Source organism: Dermochelys coriacea, chromosome 13, assembly GCF_009764565.3.
Source record: "Dermochelys coriacea isolate rDerCor1 chromosome 13, rDerCor1.pri.v4, whole genome shotgun sequence".
NCBI lineage: Eukaryota > Metazoa > Chordata > Testudines > Dermochelyidae > Dermochelys > Dermochelys coriacea.
The window spans coordinates 37,561,426-37,577,173 of NC_050080.1; the positions used below are offsets into that span (position 1 = coordinate 37,561,426).

The 15,748-nt window shown below is 47.2% G+C and overlaps 1 protein-coding gene across 1 annotated transcript in view; it reads left to right on the plus strand.

Annotated features, from left to right (window-relative positions):
• LOC119841806 (mast cell protease 3-like) overlaps positions 1 to 15,748 on the plus strand; it is a 500,929-nt gene that overhangs the window by 327,191 nt on the left and 157,990 nt on the right.

A 15,748-nucleotide genomic window follows, 5' to 3' on the forward strand; every position in this document is an offset into this window, starting at 1 on the left:
AGCCGGTATGGCATCCAAAAATTCCCCTTCAATTATAGCATCCTTTATCAATCCATGCCAGCGCTTAATTGGGTCAGGAGATCCCGCTCCTCCCCCCCATCCCTCCAAATCACCCCCGTCCCCCGTTCTTCTTGCCCTCGTCCAATTGAAGAACACGTAGGTGGCGGAGGTTTCACTTTTGGTCGAACCGGTTGCGTATCGGGGGCACGAATTCTACGATATTCTTCCTCTGCTGTCGGTCGCAACTCTCCCTCGGGAGTGAGATGCTCCGTACAATCATAATGCCCACACAACCTACAAATATGGGGCAAACGTGAGGGGTCAGGTATGCCGTGCTCTTGAAGCTGTTGCAGCAAATGCGATCGTGACGATCCTTGCGGTCTGTTTTCCTTTCTATCCAGCTCATCCATCATCTGTTGAGCTGCAATACCTTCCTTATATAACCACCGAATTATCTGGTCCTGCATCAAGTTATCAAAATCTCCAGTTTTAGGTAAGTCAGTAATCCGAACTTGTCGGGGAGGGGCTGATGGCACAACCGCGGGCAGCAATCCTGACCCCCCTTGTAACGGGTTCTCTGGATTGCCCGATGACAATTCCCCCGACACCGGCTGATCCACGGCCATCGGTTCGCCCCGATCTGAGTCGTCATCCTCCAAGGGCAACAGTACCTCACTGGGGTCCAATGGCGCCAAAGGAATCATAGGCGTTGTTTTACCAAAAAAGTCTTTTGCTCCTACCGTGAAGGCCCCTTTCGCTGATGATTCTAATGCCTCGCGTAATGCAATACGCGCCCCTGCCTGAGCCGCTGCGGTGGTAACGGCTCGATGAACAGTCCACCAGATAGGGCTCAAGGCAGTAGCTTCTTTATTTCCGACCCCCACAGAGTCCCACATGTCTTCCCCCAATGTTTTCCACACCGAAGAGTCAAACACATTCTTTGCATTAACCAGGAAACCCCGTCGCTTTTCCCCACCGAAGCAATTTTTTGCAGAGCTTCTGGGGAAAATTTTTCTCCCTGGTTATTAAGCAGATTGCTTAAGACCTTAAACACGGCCTGCTCATCTGCCAATGCTGCTGCTCCCATTATGAGAGATATTCCCCGCCGCTCACCTTTCAGTGGGAGCTCCCCCGCCTCAGTTGGGCGTCCCGGTTCCTTACCCGAACGGAGGACACCGGCAGCGGCGGTCCCTGCTATTTCTTCCTCTGTCCGTGGTACCAAATTCACAGAATTCTATCACGTCGGGGTCACCATTTGTTGCTGCTAGCAGGCTGGCTCACAGGACAACTGAAACAGTTGCTGGTAAAAAGCACTTTATTTCCCTTCCCACAGCCATATATATACAGCACTTGTTTATTCATTTTCTGTTGTTTATCACCCAATGTTCCCAACGTTCTTATCTTTGAGTTCCATTATCTTGTTGTAGTGAAGACTCTCAGACACTGCTTAGATCATCAGTCCTCAGTTCAGCCAAAGTTTTCTGGCCTTGTCCTTTATCTCTTGTTACCCGCAGCCCCGCCACTTGTTCTGCTCTTTTCCACTATTTGGTACACATTTCTAAAACATCTGATACTCAGTATTTCCCACACATGTCTGAGAAAATAGGCTGTGCTGAATAGAATGGATATTCCTGGTTTTGTGTCTTTTTGTAACTTAAGGTTTTGCCGAGAGGGATTCTCTATGTTTTGAATCTAATTACCCTTTAAGGTATTTACCATCCTGATTTTACAGAGGTGATTCTTTTTACTTTTTTTCTTCTATTAAAATTTTTCTTTTAAGAAACTGAATGCTTTTTCATTGTTCTTAAGATCCAAGCGTTTGGGTCTGTGTTCACCTATGCAAATTGGTGAGGATTTTTATCAAACCTTCCCCAGGAAGGGGAATGCAAGGTTTTGGGAGGATTTTTGGGGGGAAAGATGTTTCCAAGTGGACTCTTTCTAAATTATATCCTAGTTAGACGTTTGGTGGTGGCAGCGAAAGTCCAAGGGCAAAAGGTAAAATAGTTTGTACCTTGGGGAAGTTTTAACCTAAGCTGGTAAAAGTAAGCTTAGGAGGTTTTCATACAGGTCCCCATATCTGTACCCTAGCATTCAGAATGAGTTAGGAACCTTGACATGGTGGCAGAGCGATGGGATTAACTTGAAATCATTTTGAGATCAATTTGAAATTTTTTGAACCAGAAGCACAGATTTTAAAAGGAATTTTTTTTCCCTTTGGGCTGCTGAAAAGCAGGGTTTGGGCTGAAAGCAGTTGGGTTTTTTTTTTTTCTGCTTTGGGGCCAGAGCAGAGACAAAAGGGAGCTTTTGTGAGCTGGAGTTTTCTCTACCTAAAGCCAGGGTAGTTAACCTCCTGCAGGGAAATTCACAAGTCTTCACAGACCTGAAGTTTTTTTTTTCCCTAAGAGCAACTAGAGGGGTTTTCTCCTATTTGCCTGGAGACAAAGGTGATAGGGGTTTTTTTTAAGGATTTCTCTGTAGTCTGACAATCACTATCAGAGAATATAGGTATCATATTACAGCAGAGCAAAATTTTACAAGCCAAGTTTTTTGTTTTGTTTCTAACTCACGGGTGTAAAGTTAGTTAAAAACAGAGAGGTTAGGATGACAGACTGCACAGTAAAACAAAAGCTGGAATTAACCAGATTTCAAGCTGAGGAAAAACAAAAGGAACATGAAAGATGGATAGAACTCATACGGATGGAGATGGATGCACACACGGCCAGGGAAAAAGAAATGGAGGCAAGGGACAAAGAGCTGGAGGAGAAGGAAAAAGAGAGGAAGCATGTGGAGGAGGAGAAGGAAAAAGTGAGGAAGCATGCACTGGAAATGGAGAAGGCAAAGGCTCAGCAGAATATACCAACAAACCCTAGCAATTCTTCTCCAGGTACCACTTCCCATCCCAGAAAGTTCCCCACCTACAAGGCAGGCGATGATACTGAGGCCTTCTTAGAAAACTTCAAAAGGGCCTATCTTGGGTACAACATCTCTATAGACCAATACATGGTAGAGCTGAGGCCGCAGCTCAGTGGACCCTTAGCTGAGGTGGTGGCTGAAAGGCCTAAGGAACACATGAACAAGTATGAACTGTTTAAAACCAAGGCAAGAGTCATAATGGCGCTAACCCCCGAGCATTCCTATCAGCGGTTCAGAGCCCTAAGGTGGAAACCAGATGTGTCATTTACCTGACATGCCTACCACATTGTGAAACATTCGGATGTCTGGATATCAGGAGCAAGTGTTAAATCTCCAGAAGATTTGCACTTCCTAATGCAAATGGAGCAGTTCTTAGAGGGTGTTCCTGACGAAATAGAAAGATACATCCTAGATGGGAAGCCCAAAACTGTAATCGAGGCGAGGGAGATTGGAGCCAAAAGGGTGGAAGTGGCAAAAAAGCAAAAAGCTGGTTGCAGTTGGAGCGGATACCAGAAGGGACAACCTCAGACCATACCCTACTACCGGGGGCAGCCCAAGGCCCCACCTAACCCCCAAGGAACCCTCCAGCCACCTTATCATCCCGTCACACCATTCTCCAGCAACCGCCCTCGCCCTCGCCCCAGTGACCCGTATGCCAAAAAGTGGGAAAACCCCAAGACCAGGTCAAAGCCCCTCTCCAGCCATTGAAGTTCCATTTCAGTGAGTAGCTGTGGATATTCTGGGTCCTATTCCGAAAAAGACACCCAGAGGAAAGCAGTACATACTGACTTTCATGGATTTTGCCGATGGCTGGAAGCAGTCGTTCTAAGCAACGCCAGGGCTAAAAGTGTGTGCCAGGCACTAGCAGACATTTTTGCCAGGGTAGGGTGGCCCTCCGACATCCTCACAGATGCAGGAACTAATTTCCTGGCAGGAACTATGGAAAGCCTTTGGGAAGCTCATGGAGTAAATCACTTGGTTGCCATTCCTTACCACCATCAAACAAATGGCATGGTGGAGAAGTTTAATGGAACTTTGGGGGCCATGATACGTAAATTCGTAAATGAGCACTCCAATGATTGGGACCTAGTGTTGCAGCAGCTGCTCTTTGCCTACAGAGCTGTACCACATCCCAGTTTAGGGTTTTCACCATTTGAACTTGTATATGGCCACGAGGTTAAGGGGCCATTACAGTTGGTGAAGCAGCAATGGGAGGGATTTACACCTCCAGGAACTAACATTCTGGACTTTGTAACCAACCTACAAAACACCCTCCGAACCTCTCTAGCCCTTGCTAAAGAAAACCTACAGGATACTCAACAAGAGCAAAAAGCCTGGTATGATAAACATGCCAGAGAGCATTCCTTCAGAGTAGGAGACCAGGTCATGGTCTTAAAGGCGCTCCAGGCCCATAAAATGGAAGCATCATAGGAAGGGCCATTCACTGTCCAGGAGTGCCTGGGAACTGTTAATTATCTCATAGCATTCCCCACCTCCAACCGAAAGCCTAAGGTGTACCATATTAATTCTCTAAAGCCCTTTTATTCCAGAGAATTAAAGGTTTGTCAGTTTACAGCCCAGGGAGGAGATGACGCTGAGTGGCCTGAAGGTGTCTAGTATGAAGGGAAAAGTGCTGGTGGCGTGGAAAAGGTGAACCACTTCATGACTCTTGGGCGTATGCAGGGACAGCAGATCCAGGAGCTGTGCACTAGCTATGCACTGACGTTCTCAGCCACCCCAGGTCTGAGTGAATGGGCATACCACTCCATTGACACAGGTAATGCTCACCCAATTGAAGTCCAACCTTACCGGGTGTCTCCTCAAGCTAAAACTGCTATAGAACGGGAGATCCAGGATATGTTACAGATGGGTGTAATCCGCCCCTCTGGCAGTGTATGGGCATCTCCAGTGGTTCTAGTTCCCAAACCAGAGGGGAGATACATTTTTTTGTGTGGACTACCGTAAGCTAAATGCTGTAACTCACCCCAACAACTATCCAATGCCACGCACAGATGAACTATTAGAGAAACTGGGACGGGCCCAGTTCATCTCTACCTTGGACCACTAGATGAATCCGCCAAGGAAAGGTCAGCCTTCACCAAACATGTTGGGCTGTATGAATTTAATGTACTCCCTTTCGGGCTGTGGAATGCACTCGCCACCTTCCAAAGACTTGTCGATGGTCTCCTAGCAGGAATAGGGGAATATGCAGTCGCCTACCTTGACGATGTGGCCATATTTTTGGATTCCTGGGCAGAACACTTGGAACATCTACAAAAAGTCTTCAAGCGCATAAGGGAGGCAGGACTAACTGTTAAGGCTAGGAAGTGTCAAATAGGCCTAAACAGAGTGACTTACCTTGGACGCCAGGTGGGTCAAAGTACTATCAACCCCCTACAGGCCAATGTGGATGCTATGCAAAAGTGGCCTGTCCCAAAGTCAAAGAAACAGATCCAATCCTTCTTAGGCTTGGCCGGTTATTACAGGCGATTAGTACCGCAATACAGCGAAATCGCCGCCCCACTGACGGACCTAACCAAAAAGAAACAGCCAAATGCCATTCAGTGGACTGAAGAGTGTCAGAAGGCCTTTAACCAGCTTAAAACGACACTCATGTCTGACCCTGTACTAAGGGCGGCAGACTTTGACAAACCGTTCCTAGTAAGCACCAATGCGTCCGAGTGTGGTGTGGGAGCAGTTTTAATGCAGGAAGGACCGGATCAAGAATTCCACCTTGTAATGTTTCTCAGCAAGAAGCTGTCTGAGAGGGAAAGCAACTGGTCAGTCAGTGAAAAAGAATGTTACGCCATCGTCTACGCTCTGGAAAAGCTATGCCCATATGTTTGGGGACGGCGTTTCCACCTGCAAACCGACCATGCTGCACTACAGTGTCTTCATACCACCACAGAAAATAACAAAAAACGTATTCGGTGGAGTTTAGCTCTCCAAGATTTGGATTTTGACATCCAACACATCTCAGGAGCTTCTAACAAAGTGACTGATGCACTCTCCCGTGAAAGTTTCCCAGAATCAACTGGTTACAATCGCCCTTGAGATGTGGAAAATATTGCTAGTCTTTATATACTTGGTAATATATTTAGAGGTGCATGTGTCTTATTAACTCTGTTTTTTCCTAGAGCTCCAGGAAGAAATCCCAGCCAGCGTTTCACCCTAGCTGTGATTTGGGGGGCATGTCATAAATATAAAGGGAAGACTAACCACCTTTAAATCCTTCCTGCCCAGAGGAAAAACCCTTTCACCTGTAAAGGGTTGAGAAGCTAGGATAACCTCGCTGGCACCTGACCACAGTGACCAATGAGGAGACAAGATACTTTCAAAGCTGGAGCGGGGAGAAACGCAGGGTCTGGGTCTGTCTGTGTGATGCTTTTGCCAGGGACAGAACAGGAATGGAGTCTTAGAACTTAGTAAGTAACCTAGCTAGAGATGCGTTAGATTCTGATTTCTTTAAATGGCTGAGAAAATTAAGCTGTGCTGAATAGAATGGATATTCCTGTCTTTGTGTCTTTTTGTAACTTAAGGTTTTGCCGAGAGGGATTCTCTATGTTTTGAATCTAATTACCATGTAAGGTATTTACCATCCTGATTTTACAGAGGTGATTCTTTTTTACTTTTTCTTCTATTAAAATTCTTCTTTTAAAAAACTGAATGCTTTTTCATTGTTCTTAAGATCCAAGCGTTTGGTTCTGTGTTCAACTATGCAAATTGGTGAGGATTTTTATCAAACCTTCCCCAGGCATGGGGGTGCAAGGTTTTGGTGAGGATTTTGGGGGGAAAGACATTTCCAAACGGGCTCTTTCCTAATAAAATTAAACCGGTTAGATGTTTGCTGGTGGCAGCGAAAGTCCAAGGGCAAAAGGTAAAATAGTTTGTACCTTGGGGACATTTTAACCTAAGCTGGTAAAAGTAAGCTTAGGAGGTTTTCATGCAGGTCCCCATATCTGTACTCTAGCATTCAGAGTGGGGAAGGAACCTTGACAGAAGCAAACAGAGAAACCAGTTCCTTACCTTGCCAAATCTTGTTTTTTAAACTTTCTGTTTACTTTTTTAATAGTTTATGTTTAACACAGTACAGTATTTGCTTTTTGTTTGTTTGTCTCTGCTGCTGCCTGACTGCATACTTCTGGGTTCAAATGAGGTGTGTGGATGACCGGTCAGTTCATAAAGGTGGGATTTTCCAACACATCCACTCACCTGAGTGAAGACTTGTTTAGAGCTAATCACAAAAGTTTTTTTATTTTTCCATGGGAAAAACCCCCAAAGTGTTTCTTTTACAGTGACCAAAACCTTAAAATTTTCACCTAAAAATTACCCACAACTAGGGGGAAAGAATTAGTTTCCCCTCAGGAATTCAGACAGGTTTGAGACGAGACTTTCTGAGAACAAATATCATTAGTAAAAACCACAATTTCCCATTGGACCAAATGAGTCTTGGCACAGCCCTGGCCTGTCACTGTGGGCTGATGGAGAAGGAGAAGCATCCACAAAGGACCTGTCAGTGCCCTTCTGGAGGCTGCCTGGCCTAATCTGGGGTGACAGCAGGGAGGGATAGCTCAATGTTTTGAGCATTGGCCTGCTAAACCCAGGGTTGTGAGTTCAACCCTTGAGGGGGCCATTTAGGGATCCGGGGCAAAAATAGTGGATTGATCCTGCTTTGAGCAGGGGGTTGCACTAGATGACCTCCTGAGGTCCCTTCGAACCCTGATATTCTATGGCCTCACCCCAAAGCCGTTATCTCAAGACAGGGCGATTACTGACCCACTCCTGGTGCATTTGATGCTGATTCTCCACCCAGAGAAGTCAGAGCTTCAGATTTAACTTCCAGCCGCCTGGGGTGTCCTGTCTGGGGCAGAGCTGAGAAGGGGACAGAGATCCTGCTACTGGAATCCCCCAGGGAGAGCATCACAGGTGGCGGGTTAAGGTTGTGGGGACTCCTCTTCGGGATGGGGACCTCAGATCCAGCTTGGCCCAGGGAGACAATGGGACACTTTATACGAACCTGGTCTCCCTCCAGGTGAGATCATTGGGGGCTAGGAAGCCAAGCCCCACTCCAGACCCTATCTGGAAATACAACATGGAGACGAGAGCTACAGCTGTGGAGGGTTCCTGGTGGCGGAGAACTTGCTGACAGCTGCTCACTGCAATGGAGAGTAAGCGCCTCTGTGCTGGGGATGTCGGGGCAGGTCGGGGTTAGCAGCTGATGGGGGAGTCGTGAGCTCTGGCACCATCTTAGGTTCTGGGGAAGGAGCAGTGAGTGCAACAGGCTGGGAAAGCAGAGCCCAGGGGTCTGATCTGCTCAGAGGACGTTGGCAAGTTTCCAAGGGTCTCTGCAAGCCATGGTCCAGATCCAGCACTGGGTAAATCAATGGAGCTTTGGCCATGGACCCCAGCTTCGATCTGGTCCCATTGACCCCAATGGAGCTATGGTCCATTGACCCCAGCTGGGATGTGGCCCATTGCACAGATCAGGGCAGGTTGGGGCTCACAGCTCTGCAGAGCTCTGAGCTGGGCATAGACTCCTGTGTAGATCTAGCTGGAGAGGGGCCATTAGGGTGGAGGGGAGCTGAGACTCTGGGATGAAGCAGCTCAGGGGAACAGCATAAGGGGCTGGTAGAGACAGAAGCTGGGACACCAATGCCACTGGGAAGGTTCTTTGTGGAGCTGCTGGTGCCCCCTAGCAGGGAAAGGCCCCTTGTGCCATTTCCCACCCTCTTGAGCCACCCAGTTCCAAGCCCTGGGGCTGGATGGGAGCTGGCAATGTGTACAGTGGTATATACATTTTTGCAAACCAGAAGCTGAGTACAAGATCTCGACCTGAGAGCCCCAGGCTGCCCTGCCCCTCCATATCACTGTTCATGAGTCAGACCCACATGTGCCCATCTCCCACCTCACATACACTCCTGCCTCTAACACCCCATGTATTTCTCTTGGCTTTTACAGCGAGATCACTGTCAAACTGGGACAAAACATTAGAGAACGGGAATAGAGTCAACAAAATATCCACGTGTGTTGTCGGATCCCCCACCCGCAATACAACAAGGAGACCCATATCAATGACACCATGCTGCTGCAGGTACCACCCCCACCACATCACCCCACCCCCACTGACCTCACACTGCTAAAGGTACCGCCCCCATCCCATCTCCCAGCCTCCAGGGACATCCCACTGCTTCAGGTACAGCCTCATCCCATCACCCTGCCCTCAGTGACCTCACACAAGTGCAGGTACCACCCCTATCCCATCAGCCTGATGCTAGTTTCCTCACACTGCTTCAGGTAGTGCCCCATCACAAAACCCTGACCTCACACTGCTGGAGGTACTGCCTCCATCCCATCACTCCACCCCCAGTGATGCTGCAGGTACCAATCCCTTCCCATCACCCTGCTCCCAGTGACCTCACACAGCTGGAGGTTTCTCCCATCCCATCACCCTGCCTCAAGGTGGCACATGACATGACATTGTTGCACAGTTGTCATGAGAATGCCCCACCTGGTCTCATCTGGCTTCATCTTTCCCTTCTCTCTCTCTCACCCCTCACAGCTGAGTCACAAGGCCAAGCTGACCCAGGCTGTGGGCACCATCCCCCTATCCCAGCAAGAGGTGAAGAAGGGGGCTGTGTGCAGTGTGGCGGGCTGGGGCCTGACTAGTACCGAGGCAAATGCTTGGCCCTCCCTGACGCTGCAGGAGGTGAAACTCAAGATAATGGGCAAGGACGTCTGTCTGTGTTCTCTCGGCACTTCAACCCTGCCAAGATGCTGTGCATGGGGGACTCCAAGGAGAAGAACGCGTCATTTTGGGTGAGTGTGGAACACACAGTGCCCGGGGGAAGGTGCTGCTATAACTGGAGACCGCTAGGGCTGGGCAGAATGGGGAGAGTCAGGATCCACAGCGAGCCAGGCAGATCCTGTGAATCAGGGATGGCAACTAACTGGATCACAGAAATCAGCTGGATGTTCCAGTTTCTAGAAATTGGAGACAACAGAGTCAGCCACATCCTGGAAATCAGGGATGGATCTTAATAATGAGGGATGGATCCTAGAAATCAGGGTTGGGAGTCACCTGGATCATAGGACTCAGTGAGGGGAATTGCTGAATCAAGAACCCGGGGATGGATCTGAGACATCATCATGAGATCCTAGAAATCAAGGGCAGGCTGGAAATCAGGGTTAGGAATCAGGGACAGGAACTGAGCAGGTTAAAGAAATCTGGGATGTATCCTAGAAATCAGGGACAGGGGACAGCTTGGTCACTGGACTGTACGGTGGGAGTCCAAGGCGGATCCTGGGAGTGAGTGGAGCGTGAGTCCCCCAGAAGCGGGATACAGAGCTAGATTTCAGGACCATGAATACAGAATGCAGCTTACTCTTTGCTTGGACATCTCTAACCCCGCACCTGGTATTTGCTTCTCAGGGCGACTCCGGGGACCCCCTGGTCTGTAATGGGAAGGCCAAAGGCATTGTATCCTATGGCAGATCTGATGGATCCGCACCCAGGGTGTTCACCAGGGTCTCCAGATATGTTCGCTAGATCAAGAAAATTCTGCAAGCTCTGAAGGCTTAGAGGGGAGCATCCATCTCTTCTACTATGAGTGGAGAGATAGCTGGGTATTGCAGAGGGATGGCTGGATGGGTATTACAGATGGCTGTTTAAGTGAATGGATGTGTAGCCAAAGATTTTAGTTTATTGTTCATTCATTGTGTGATGTTATGATTAACTAACAAGTTATGTCATATATAATCTTTGTCTGCTGATTAGAGTTAAATTGTAGGATTATAGAAGTATAAAATTGATCAGTAGTTAAAAGGGATAACTAGGTATCAGGTGACGAAGTAAGGAGGGCTCAAACGCAAGGCCTACAGACTGTAAGATTTTAGCTGAGCCATACTAGGGCATAGGCTTAAGAAATGTTTGACATAAGTGACCAAAGAATGATCCTCTGCCACAAGATTACAGGAAAAGACAGGTTTCAGAGTAGCAGCCGTGTTGATCTGTATTCGCAAAAAGAAAAGGAGTACTTGTGGCACCTTAGAGACTAACAAATTTATTTGAGCATAAGCTTTCGTGAGCTACAGCTCACTTCATTGGATGTAAGAGTAATTCTTTTGCTTTCAAGGTACACGGTTGTCACATTTTTCTAACACATGCCCTAATCGCAGGGTGTGTGATGTGCCTAAATGCTAATGAAGTATAGTCAGAACCGCATTATAAAAAGAGGGTGCCCAAATTAGGAAAATTGGTCTTTGTGTGTTCCTAGAGATTTTAAATAAAAGGCAACAGATGGATAGATATTGCAGAAGGGTGGATGGAGAGCTGGATGAATGGATACTGGGGATGAATGGATAGAAAAGGTAGATGAGGAGATTATGGTTATTGCAGATGGCTGAATAGATGGATGATGGCTAGATGGATGGATGGATGGATGGATGGATATTGCAGAAAGATGGATAGATGTATACCGAAGATGGATGATGATTGATAGATACTGGAGAAGGATGTATGGATGGACATGGCGGATGAGAAGACTGACAGATGGATATTGCAGAAGGATGTATGATGGGTATGTGATGGGTCGGACCCCCTGGGGTGTCACTTGGGGCATTTACAGTCCATTGTTTCTTGCCAAAGAGTCAACAAGCTCCTGAAGTGCCATTAATGGCCCTCACGTAGCATAACTACATTAGTAACCCAGGTTTACACTTTGTATTTCTAACTTCAGATATACAAATGATGCATGCATACAAATAGGATGAACACATTCAGTAGATTATAATCTTTCCAATGAAATATCACATGAAGCACATTGCATAAAGCATAATCCAGTTATGTCATATTCATAATCATATTTCCATAAAGAATATGGAGTGCAACATCACAGGGTAGATATTGCAGAAGGATGGATGGATGAATGGATGGATGGATGATGGACATTGAAGAAGGAGGGAGGGAGGGAGGGAGGGAGGGAGGGATGTGGCAGATAAGACAGACAGCTGGATATTGCAGAGGAAAGACGGACAGAGAGCTATTGATGTTCCAGAGAAATGAACAGACAACTAGTCAAGCCTGCCGTAAGATCTCCCTCCAGTCAGAACTTACTCTTATTATTTTAAAAGGCTACAGTCTCTGTCCGAACTATACAGATTCCGTTCTATGTTTCTTCCCCATTATCTTTCTTAAATTCATATGGATCTCCTTTGCTGGTAAACCAGTGTATTCATGTCTCATCAAACTCTGTGGGGATTTGCAGGGAGTGGATAAAGGATTCCCTAGCTTGTAGCTTTCTGCCATATTAGATCATGATTCCTACAGAGAATAAGTCACCTACTTACCAGAGCAGTGGTCAGGGTCACCAGTGTTGTCAGTTGTTGGCTGCGTGTGTGTTCTCTGCGTGTCTTGCACTGGCTCTGGCCAGGTAGTCTGTACAGCAGATTTTGATCAAACTACCCAAGAAGACCCCAGACTCAGTTCAGTGGTGAAGGTGCTCACCTCAGCCAGGCATTTGGCCAACAAAGCACGGTATTAGTGTCCTATACATGCTACAGGTCCACTAACACAGGTACACCCGTGACAAGGGACACGACTCAGTGAGCGGCAGGACTTTCCACTCCCCCCTCTGCTGGACAAAGACACCCCTTTTTTATACACAGATACAAACAAATTATGTATTGCCCCTCTGATGTGGTTAGTTTCCAGCCTTTACCTTGTAAATGTTGGTTCGCTCAAAACATCTCTATCCATCATCCTGTCATGCTGATCATATCTTTGGAGGGTCACTGTATCCCTGTATCATAGGTGCTGACTTTTGGTTTTGCCGGTGGGGGCCCCATCCTGGCTCCATCCCCTCCAGCAAGCCCCCACTCCACCTCTTCCCACCGCCCACCCTTTCCCCTCCCGCTGTTCCCTGAGTGCCTCCCACCTGCCACTCACTCCTTTCTGTCCCTGCCCCACCATAAGGGAAAGATGTGTGTTTGGGGGTGCTCTGCCAGTTTTCAGGGAGGTTATTTTCATCGTATTTGTACACTTCTTTCATATTCTAGTTATTGACTGTGTCCTATCATTGGTATCTTAATTTAATCATTTTAAAAATAGTAATGAACTACATAATTACATTACAGTTTATTAAAATCATTGTACTCAGCTACAAGTGTCTTCACTAACGTCCCAGTGTAAAGACATTACGTCTCACTGTAGCTTTCTGGATGAAACTGTCGGCAACCTTATTCCCATCTACTTCGCTGGCATGGTCTTGATGCCCGTTAAGGACAGCTGCGTCCTTCAGTGGTATCCGGCCCACTGGTGACCGGAGATAATGTTTAAGTCTTCTGAGGCTGGAGAACGAGTGTTCCGCAGTGCAGGATGATACAGGTACCATGAGAAGGATACCTTATAAATTTGAATAGTGCTTTGGGAGCATAGGGCACAAATGTTCATTCCCTTTAGCTTTTAAAAATGACACAAAATCCTCAACACTTGAGAGCGTTACATTTTTCTGTTGAGCTATGGCCAAGAACATGTCACGGTATAGTTTCAATCTCTCCTTTCTAAGTCGTCTGCATAAATATCTGTAACGTGTTCGACTTTAACCATCTTACTGCCAGTTGCAAGTTGTTCCATTTGTGTCAAATGCTCTTTTTTACTGCGTCAATAGTCCACAGTCACTTCAAAAATAGCCTAATCTATTTATTTAAACATTTTTTTATTAACACTACGGTCTATACCTTTAAAAGGAATCGCTTTCTAGAGTATAATTAAATGATGGATGCTAGCAGCATATAGAACTATAACAAATTTTGGCAGCCAAATCACACAAATTGTTCAGATTGGCTTAGGACTTGTCTACACTGGCAAGTTTTGCCGATGAAACTAATGTCAACACGAAAAAAAAACGACAAAAGCAAAGTCGCCAAAGTGACTCTACGTTTGCTCCCTATGTCGACAGATCGTGTCCACATTCAGGGCACCATTGTCAACAGCGTGAGCAATGCACTGTGGGTATGTAGCCCATAGTTCCTGGCGACAACTTCTGCCATTAGGGATTGTGGGAAGGTAGAAACGGAGCATGGCGCATCCTGGGATGTGCAAAATGTCCCATCATGCACTGCTTTGTGTTCCAGCCCTCCAATGGTTTCTGGCTTCCTTTCATGCTGTTTCCCCAACTGTTGGTCTTTGTAATGCACGCCAGCATCTGCAGTGAGATAGGATGGGAGCTCCACATCCTCTTCTAGCTCCACTTCTTCATCCAGAATTTCAGCCTTCGGGTTCCTTTTCACTTCACAGCGCTCCTCGATTTCCCCATCACTCCACCCCCTCTCACAGCTTGGACAATGATGGCTGGAGCTACACACAGTTGTGAGGTTTTACCCTTTTTAATACTAAATAAAGGCTAAGGTTTTGTAGTGGTACGGCGTTTTTATTCTGTGTTCTACAAAAGCATATAGCAATCAATTCACTCTCAGAAACAGGCTTCTAAAGCATTTTGTTGCATGGATCTTGGACCCCAAAATTGTACACGGATGCACCAGGGAAGCAACTCCAAAGCAGACATGTTAATGCCCCTCATTGTCAAAGTGGTTCCTCAAAACCTCTTTGATGTTAATAGCAGCCCTCTGGGCTCCTCTGACAGCCCTAGCATCAGGCTGCTCAAACTGTGCAGCCAAGCGCTCTGCCTCAGTGCTCCCCACACGAGCAAACATTTCACCCTTAGATTCACACAGATTATGCAAAGTGCAGCACACGGCTATGACCATGGGAATAGTATCCTTGGTGAGGTCTAGCCTGCCACTGAGATACCTCCAGCGAGCTTTCAAATGGCCAAAGGCACATTCCACTACCATGCGGCACTGCTCAGCCTGTTGTTTCCTTGCTGCTGTCCAGGTGCCCTGTGTAAGGTTTCATGAGCCAGGGCTCTAAGGGGTAAGACAGGTCTCCCAGGATTACTATGGGCATTTCCACATCCCGCACTGTGATCCTGTGGTCTGGAAAGAAAGTCCCCGCCTGCAGCCTTCTGTACAGGCCACTGTTCCTGAAGATGCGTGTGTCATGCACCTTTCCAGACCAGCCTGCACTGATGTCTGTGAAATGCACACGGTGATCCACAAGCGCCTGCAACATCATGGAGAAGTATCCCTTCCGATTGATATATTCAGAGGCAAGGTGGTCTGGCGCTAAAGTTGGAATGTGTGTGCCATCAATTGCCCTGCCCCAGTTAGGGAAACCCATCTCTGCAAAGCCACCCACTATTTCATGCACATTTCCCAGAATCATAGTCCTCGACAGCAGGATGCAATTTACTGCCCTGCACACTGGGAGTAATACAGCCCCAACAGTGGACTTCCCCACTCCAAATTGATTTGCAACTGACTGGTAGCAGTCTGGATTCGCCAGCTTCCACACAGCGATTGCAACACGCTTCTCTACGGAAAGGGCAGCTCTCATTTTGGTGTCCTTGCACCGCAGGTCAGGGGCCAGCTCAGCATATAGCTCCAGGAAGGTTGCTTTATGCATCCTAAAGTTCTGTACCCACTGGTCTTCATCCCTCACCTGTATGACAATGCGATCCCACCAATCCGTGCTTGTTACCCTAGCCCAAAAGTGATGGTCTACCATATGCAGCTGCTCTGTGAATGCCAAAAGCACTGATAAGTCGCTGCTGTCCATATCACACTCTGGCACCTGCGATTCATCCTCTGTCAGTGACTTTGCCAGTAACTCTGCTGCCATGCGCGATGTCATCACGACAGTTAACAGCGCATAGGAAAGAAGTGCGGGATCCATCCTATCTCACTGCAGATGCTGACGCACACTACAAAGACCGACATT